This window comes from Branchiostoma belcheri, unplaced genomic scaffold, assembly GCF_001625305.1.
Source record: "Branchiostoma belcheri isolate BF01 breed outbred unplaced genomic scaffold, Haploidv18h27 scaffold136, whole genome shotgun sequence".
NCBI lineage: Eukaryota > Metazoa > Chordata > Leptocardii > Amphioxiformes > Branchiostomatidae > Branchiostoma > Branchiostoma belcheri.
The window spans coordinates 1-9,794 of record NW_017802780.1 but is presented as its reverse complement, the minus strand read 5'-3'; the positions used below and the strand labels follow the sequence as shown (position 1 = coordinate 9,794).

At 40.3% G+C, this 9,794-nt stretch overlaps 1 pseudogene; it reads left to right on the top strand.

Annotated features, from left to right (window-relative positions):
- LOC109464287 overlaps positions 1-7,167 on the top strand; it is a 16,272-nt pseudogene extending 9,105 nt beyond the window's left edge.
- The last annotated feature ends 2,627 nt before the right edge of the window (positions 7,168-9,794 follow it).

Sequence of the window (9,794 nt, the reverse complement as noted above, 5' to 3'; positions counted from 1 at the left end):
CTTCACTCGCTGTCGACGGATTTGTACGAAAGGTTTGTCTCCGTAAGTGGCACTGGTTTCTCGCCGGTTTCTGTTGCCACTTTATACACTTTTCTGACAGACACCCACAGACCGTCCACCAATCGCCGTGAAGTACGTCACCTACTTCACATGCAGACCAATCGACTACTCCGGATCCTCAGAGCAAGTCACCAACGCTTGCCATGCGGCCAATCATCTCCTACAGAGGTTGACGTTAACCACGCCCACGACAGGTTACCCAGGTTACCGGGGTCAAAAGTGCACACTGACCTTTATCTGACCCGCAATTTAGCTCATTAGCTAAAATTTGCATACATTCGTCCACATTTGCATACATCTGCATATCCTTAGCATAATGACGGTGACCTCTGACCCGCACCGCCTCGCACCGCCTGCACCGCCTGAATAATAAGAATCAGCGTGCTGACTACATACTACTCACACCATTACACACTTCCGAACAGCGCCCGGCGGCCTGTCCCCTCCATCCCGAGGCCTGCCAGAGCGCACGGCGGGTCAGTCGGCGGTCAGACGGGCACCCAGAATCAGCCTCCAGGTACAGTAGAAATAATGTCCCACCCCGAGGTTTATATGCTGACGTGAAGCCTACCCGGTTTCTATAGCAAATCTTCCAAACACATCTCATCGCTCTGTCAACATCTATACCAGACTAATCGGACTCTAATGCACCATCAATACTTCACACCCTTCTTTATGTAATGGGTTGTTCACAATCAAATGTATTGACCTCAGTCTACTGAGGAAGACCAGAATGACTCATCAAAATGTTCTAGGTGAGGGAACTGTATTCTGTTGGATCAAAAGTTTTAACTTTAAACATTTGTTTTTATTGTCGACGAAAGGTAAATGTTGAAAAGGGGGCTAAAAAGCCATGTACCTTTTCTTCTTAACAGACGCGCCAAATGAGGGACGTTCCATCTGGGAGCGACTAAGGAACCACGGACAAAGAATCGCCATTATTGTCATCATCATCATATGGTCCGTTGTCATGGTAACGCTGATGGTACATGTGATTTTGGTTCACACAGGCTCTCAACCGTCTCACCGTGACCATGTAAGTTTACTTCTACTTTTTTTAACACTGCAAAGAAGCTTTCTTTTATGCAAGATAAAATAATACTGGTTTATTTCTTTCATACTATGCTGTACAGAGTAGCAGGGTCCCCGCAGGGCCCTGAATTGATCTGCCGCATTACAAATTGTTAAAAACGGTTGGCACAAACATTAAAAGCAATTATTAAAGACAGTTAAAAACAGCAATCATTAAAAGTATTTACAATACTAGTAGGTGGCGATCATAGTCAAGCGGTTAAAAACAGCAAAATTTAAAAAAAGTATTTACAATAGCATATACCGTGTCATGACAGATTGTTGTATTTGTTCAGTAGTCTTACAGGGAAAGGTATGCTACTGTTTCTAAATCTTTCAGTTCTAGTTCTGATTGTGTCTAGATCGTTACAATGTCTTGTGTGCCTGTTACTTGTCTGCCCACGGGAGGGGGGGGGGGCAAGTTTCTAAAGAAGGGACTGTTCAACAGTTTCTTCCCGAAGCGGAGGCAAGATTACAAATGTAAACACTACATGGCACAGGTTCATATGCAGTATGTATTAGACCATCTATATTCAGGTCTTGATACCTTAAATCAGAAAAAAAGAGAATTTGTCAAGTTATTTTGAAGTAACATCACTATGATACCGAGTCAACAGAAAGAGCTATATAGCAACAACGATAAAACTTGAGGTTAAATAGCGTTAAGTACTGTATAACGTTAATCCAGTAGAGTTCGGAGATGGCAAACCTCCTTGAAACACAGTGCTTTTCTCGATTTTGCTTTTTAATTCCGTGTCATTGTTTTTGGAAATAAGATTAACATCATTATCTATCCGTTATGTATTGTGTAATCTAACACTATTCACATGTCTGTAGCCTGTGACAACCAATCGAGGGACCGGCACCACGGACTCTACTGCGCATGCTTGGCAAAGTTCTGCTGTGCTGAGGACAGTGACGTCGGCTTACGTGGGTAGCAGCTGTCTAATTTTTTTTCGGATCTTGTACTAGTTAATATTTATTGCAGATATGGTATTCATATTATGACAGAAAAATATGTGATTTGAATCTCTCATTAACTCTATGTACACCCTTGTTTGGACTAAAGAGCACAAACAATATTTTATCTTCTGCGAAGTAAACAAGTAAATACAACTAGAAAGGTACCATTTGCAAAGCAAATGCATAATGTTTACCTTCGCACGTGGTCTACTCTGTTAATTCTTTCTCAAATATATGCATATATATGGTCAGACAGGAGTCTATATGTAAACCCCTTTAAACAATATAAGATAGCAACATTATGTAACCCAACACCAGTTACCATGGTGACAGACGTCAACAAATCTTGTCATTGGCCAGGTCAGAGGTTAGTGTTTGGAATGGAAGAGGAAACTGAGTAAAAACAATATGTTTTCCTTTGGTAAACACAATAACCGTTCCACAGGTTGATCCGACCCGTCGGCGTGGTCCTCCTGACTCAGTCCTTGCTGGAGTGGAAACATCAGGACCTACACAAATCAGCAGGACGCTTCCCGTGGACACTAAAGGTTTGTTACTACTTTACGTTAGGGATTGTAGAAGATTTGTTTTGACCAACTTATAGTTTTTTTACGTAGCTGGAAATGTACAAATCTAGTGAATACATACATCTAAGGTTTACCTATTTTTATTTCTGAACTTTCACAGTCTTTTCCTGAAGTTGAGATAATCAAATGAATGTCATTAGGGTCCTGAATACACAGTTAGTAAAAAAAAGTTATTATTATGTATAGTTTTTCTCTGAAATTAAGATGAATGAATACTCGGCGAACGCACTACTATTTCAATGCCTAACAAGAGCTCCGAAATCTTATACCTTCATGAAATATAGGCTTGATATGTAAATGTAAATTTCTTCTTTAATTACGCAAATGACCTCTGCAATAACATAACATATGCATCGTGATGTTAACTTTTGATTAACTTACAGATGTCCCAAGTATGACATTCCTATCATTCACCATTAAGAAATTATATAATTTTCGCATTAATTATGCAAATTCGGTCATCATTTGCATAATTAGTATCTGTTGATGTTTCATCTGCCATAGGTTACATGCATTACATGTATGAAAGTACTATAACGTTAAACACTGTAATTAAAGAATGTCCTTATTAATTATGCAAATAAAGTCCTCATTTGCATAATTTGCATTTAATTATGTACATCTCTCTCTCAGTCACCTACCTACTAAAATGATGAAAATACGTTGTTCCTATCTGGACTTATTGGCAATCAAAGATTTCGCCCGAAGGTCCCTGTAGTTCCAGAACAAGCTGGTAGGGGGACCAAACCTACACCACTTTTTCCTGACAAAAAAGTCTATCTAAAATATACCTGTTACCAAACATTCAAGACCACAGCATGTTCAGGACAAAAGATACAAAAACCAGAAGTTCTGCTGCAGTACCAAGGTCATCCACCAGGAGGCCAATATTTGACCTTGATATTTGTCTTCCTAAGACTTACCAGCATACCAAATATCACAATCCATTAAGGCGTTATGAACTTATGCTGACTACAAATGTGCGGAAACACAAACACACACACAGACACACAGACAGACACACACACAGAGACCAACGCGCCAAAAACAAAACCTCAATTTTTCATGGAGGTAATAACTCCACCAAATTAGTATTTAATGAACATTTTGCGTATTTAGAACGTTGATAATTAATCTGACTTCATTATTACCTCAGCCCCGTCTATCCTAGAAACTGTAAAAAAAAACATTGCGAATTCATAATTGCAATTACTGTCATTTGTCCTGTGGAGATATACAGGCACGTCAACACAACGTACTGCGTCTATTTGTTGCAGACGGTATCTTTTCCGACACAGCAAATTAGAAAATATGGACATGTAGAGAGAGGAAATTTTAGAACAACCGAGCACGATATGACGCAGTACGTTGTCGGTGGCAGACTAATTATAATTCTTACAGTGGCGCTATTTGAATATCGATTTGACGCAATGCTAGGCTGCATTATGCTTCACGTGACAAACCCAATTGGCCAAGCAGGTCTTGTGCCAAAGTAGTACTGCAAAGTTGCATCCTCGTACCTTCACGGTTTTTTTTAATATAATGTGCTGTAGTGAGCAATACCCACTGATTGTACAATGGCTCAATCAGTGGGCAATCAGTGGCTCACAGCTGCCAAGTTCTCAATTGCAATGAAGGAGGTGTCGATGTACTCTGACTTTAAAGGACTGCAGTCCGTTGTTGTAGATGTTACCCCCAATGGTGTCTGGGAGTTGGTTCCAGATCTGAACACCAGTGTGGATGAAGGTCCGGCCCGTGGAGCTGGTTCTAGATACCGGTTGTGCAAGTGCGTGGGTTGCAAAGTTCCCACATTTCATAAAATCCGAACTGTGTTCGATCGTGTTCAATCTGGGCAATTCGAATCGAACCTGCGTTCTATTTCGGGGTCACCTGCGGTCATTTACAATAAAGCGGCAAAACAAGCCCTTCTGCCTGAGTGACTCGCAACAGATAAAAAACAAGAATTCTGAGATTTCATACCTCCGTGAAATATGTAGAGTTTCTGTAAATGTTTTGTTTTATTAAATATGGAAATAAGGTGACAATTAATATAATGTACTTAAATTTATGGTGTTCTAAACTCAACTTACAATATTTTGCGTGTCAAACTCCTATCCTTTGGCAATATTTCACTTAAACATCCTCATTTATTATGCAAATTGCCTCTATATTAACATAATATATGCATAGTGTTGTTAACATTTAGGTAACCTACATGTCACAAGGTACAAAATTGCCATCATTCAATTCACCATTAAGAAATCATATAATTTTCGCAATAATTATGCAAATTAGGTCATCATTTGCATAATTGATATCTGCTGACGTTCTATCTGCCATAGATTACATATATCACATGTTTGAAAGTACTATAATGTAATTATAGAATTTCCTCATTAAATATGCAAATTAGGTCCTCATTTGCATAATTTGTATTTAAACGTGTACATATCTCTCTCAGCTAACTACCTACCAAAAATGATGAAAATATGTTGTTCCTATCTGGACTTATTGGCTTTTAAATATTTCGCCCGAAAGTCCCCTGCATTTCCAGAACAAGCTGGTAGGGGGACCAAACCCACACCACTTATTTCTGACAGGAAAAGCTATCTGTCACAAAAAAGTCAATATCATAGCAACCCTACATACGGAGATATATCCGGGAAAGCCTGAAAAGGAGGCTACACAAAGTTGCGGAAACACACACTGACAGACACACACACACACAGACAGACAGACACACAGACAGACACGCCAAAAACAATACCTCCATGAAACAACACTTTTCTATAGATACAAACAGTTTCCTGGACAGTACATGTCCGCTATATTTTTTTGTGGACATGTAACATGTAGCGAAGCTAATGCCGTATCCTTGGGTGACCTTGAATACTGTAATGATTCTTTACACCTGTATGAATAACAAAATGCACACTTTCTGGCGATATGACATGTCTGCAAAACTCGTTCAAGCCTGGAAGCATCGAGAGTCAAACATACCCCATTTACGGCTCAAAATGACTGTCACGTTTGTCCCGAAAATCGTGTTTTAGGGATTTTTAAAAAAATTTCCTCAATTTTGTGAATTCAGTGAAAAAATGTAAAAAAATGCAACTTTTTCACCAATATGTCGACAAAAACTAGACTTAAAATCAGAAATTAAAAAATTCCTAAAACACGATTATTGATCTTATTCCTAGTTGTCAAAAAATGTCAAAATCGGGGATCTGGGGTAATACACGTAGCCAGGTTTGAACGATGTTTGCCTAAAAACATGACATGACTGGTGCTCGGAAACCCGAAAATAATCGTCTTTCTGAGCGAAATTTTAAAAAATCAGTAATTTAACATAAAAAGCTAACATTAAGAGGATGTTAAGGTAATAATTTCATTTCAATTTGACGAAATTTACCACTAAATACTATTTGCTTACTTTTTAATGTTTTACGGGTAGTCCAAAACAGGCCAAAATAGCGTCTTGTAACCTGATACCTTTTGAACGCGCCTAGCAATGGGAACGAATGCCGTAGTGACAGACCGCCGTGCTTCCAGCCTGTATGTACCCCTCTGTTTTCATGTTTTTTTTTTTGCGAGGCATGAAGGTTTGTGTGGGGTTTTGTAACAGGCTGCATTCATTTTCATTGCTGTAGAAGTGTCTTGTGGTGGAAGCAGCATCAGCTTTGATTTTGAGTCGGGGGCTGGAAAACTGCAGGGCGCAAATGGAGTCGCAGTTTCCCCCGACAACAAGATCTGGGTGGCTGACCGGTCCAAGGCGTGCCTCCAGGTGTACAGCATGGCAGGCACTTACCTATCCCAGTTCCCCAAAGGTGCACCAGGGATAGGTTACCCACTAAACAAGGCGCCAGTTGATGTGTCCATCGACAGAGATGGCCACCTGTGGGTCTTGATGCATGGGTACCCTAAAAGCCCTGATACCGTGGCACAGTTCACCAGGGAAGGTCATCTCAAAGCCAAGTTTGACCTTCCCGACACTGTACCACGGGGGGCAAACCGCGGAATGGCTGTGGGCTTGCGCAACAACCACGTTTTCGTCACCTGGTCTGACGGTTACAATGGTGGTGTGCAAGCCTTCCAGCCGGATGGTAAACTCCTCTGGGATGGCCAGCGGCGTATGACGATGCCGATGTACGTCGCCGTTAACGAAGAAGGGAACGTCTTCGTCTCCGACTACAACACTCACTAGATCTACATGTACGACGGCGCTGGACAGTACGTGTTGAGGTTTGGAGGACCGGGGCTGAGTGGTAGTGACCTGAATTATCCTCGAGGCATCTGTGTGGACAAGTACGGTCACATCGTGGTAGCGGACTCAGACAACCAGCGCGTGGTGGTGTACACAAGCCGGGGTGACTATGTCCGCCACATTGCTATCCGTGCTTTACACCTGAGAGATGTTGCAGTGGGACCGGGAGGGCAGTTGGTTGTGCTGAATTATAACACAATCACTGTGCTCCCCTTCTACTGATAACCACGCTCAAAGGTGGCCATTGTATAAGAGTAGCGGTTTGTTGGCTGTTAAATTTAAGTTTCGCGCACTATTCAAGAAAGAATCGCCCCGACCAATTTCCGGTTCAAGTACGAGTATGAAATTTCACATGTATGACAATACGTCTTCACCGAATGCGTATTGTAATTTAATTTCAGACCTTTGGCATTTTTATAGTTCATTCCATACCACAGGTATGTATCAAAATGAATTGTACTGTAACTTATTTTAAGTCTAACTCAACTATATTGTATGCATGTATGTAAAAATAGAAAAAAAAATCAATATATTTATGTATGTATGTAATTGATTTTTATTGGGAAGGCAGGCACTTTTTATAGGAAGAATATTCCAATAACTGTAACAATCACAACTCTAACAATCAAGACTATAACAATGAAGCAATTTGTTACAATTTGTTGTAATCAAGCCTGTTACAGTTTAATACCACTGTAACACTCAAGCCTGTAACAATGTGCCAGTTTAATACCACTGTAACAATCAATCATGTAACAATGTACCAGTTTAATACCACTGTAACAATCATGACTGTAACAATGTACCAGTTCAATACCACTGTAACAATCATGACTGTAACAATGTACCAGTTCAATACCACTGTAACAATAATGACTGTAACAATGTAACAGTTTAATACTAATGCATCACTCAAGACTGCAACAGTTTCTTACCACTGTTAAATCTGCTGTCTGCAATTTAGACTGTTGAGAATGCTTAAGATTTACAGTTTTGGTGATTTCTACAATAAAAAAAGAACTATTATGGTTCAATGCGCATCTGTGATTTTTTAAGTGTGTCAGTGTGACAGGACGGTTGGGTGTGTTAGATCTGTCAGCAAGGAAATGAAATACTTTATACACGAAACAAACCTTTCCTCTCCACGCGCAACCATGAATAAATAAATGGAACATCGAACGTAACGTAATGGAAAGAAACAACAACTGAAAGGAAACTGCAATGAACTGTTAATATGTTTTTTTTTTTACCATGCACTCTCACTAAAAGGCTGTAAAACCAACCAGATGCCCGTGTCTCCTGGCTTACAGTCGGTACTAATTAAACATAATGATGTCAGCTGAGATAAAGTTTGTGTGTGTTTACAGGTAACATTAGGTTTGTTTCTTTTTTCGCGACGCCTTTGGGGCGGAGGCATTTGTGCAAGTACTACGATCGCTTTGAAAGAATTTCAAAAATTGCACGAATGCATTCCCTAGGGAATTGGTTTTGAGGCAACCTTCGGCCATGTGGTTTTTGGACCAAACAGGTAATTTACAACGGGTGCCCACGTGCCACCCATCCGGCTGCCTGGCATGATTAATTACTGGTCATCTGTCTTCTCCCCACACCATGGACAGAGAGCACAGCTGTGTGATCAGGAATCTGACATTCCCTCCCCAAGAACAGGCTGGTGGGGGTGGGTTTTATTCTAACAAGTCCTAGGAGAAACAACTTCAGATCAGATGTAAAATCCAGTCTCTGGTGGAGAATAGAGTGAAGTGGAGTGGAGGATGGTTTTAAGTTTGGTTCGAACGGAAACTCGACCAAAGTAAAGTAAGTATGTCATTATTAAATAAAATTTTTATTGCTGGGGAAGAACGGCTGATTCCTCCTATACGTGTATTTGGTATATTGCCCCACACCTTCTCCACCCATCCTGTAATTTTTTTACTAGTACGTGCATGTCTTTATAAGATAGGGAAATCTGTTTTCTTATAATTGTAATGTAGATTGCTAGCTCCACCACATGAAATAATATATATCATTTATTCGTCGCCTTGGCAATGATTTTTATTGCCTCAGCCTTGTTTGCATTAAGGATTTAAGGCGAGCAGTTTTTACACTACGTGTGGTATGTTTTAAAACGCCCCCTTTGCCCAGACATGAAACTGCACCCACCCCACCTCTACATGTAACACCTACATTACAGCACTCCTGTTGCCTAATACAAATGGCTGGCATTTTTTTGTACTACATGTTTTCAAACCTATTGCCCAGAGATGGAACTGCACCCACTCCACCCCACCTGTACATGTAACACGTACATTAAAACCCGCAAGTTGCCCGTTGCACTACATAGAATAAGTAGTTTTGGATTTACATAGGATCCCCCACCCACTAATTGCGAGAATCCAACCAAATGCAAGTCAGAATAGGGTTTATACGCAACTACCTCATGACATAGCTCTAAAATGAGTCTAAAATGTCTAAAAAGCAAACATTTTAGAGAAAATGAGATATTATAAACATTTGACTGTTTATTTCTAAATCATCTCCGATATAGCGCTAAGAATCAGACGTTGCCTTACGTAATGTTGACGTTGTAGTCTGATAACTATTCGAGATCCTGATATTGCATTCGTCTGATGAAATAGAAAAGGGGTTTGGGCAAGTTCACTAAAAGTTTTGAATGAAAAGGGCTTGTTTATACCATTCGAACACTTTTCATCCTGTGTTATCGTTAGGGGCATCTAGACAAGATCTCAATTTTTATTGTTCTATTAAAGCAACAACACAACTTCGCAGAACTACATTCGACATCTCCCCCCCCCCCGCCACCACCAAATGGTTCGTCTTAAGTCCTGAAT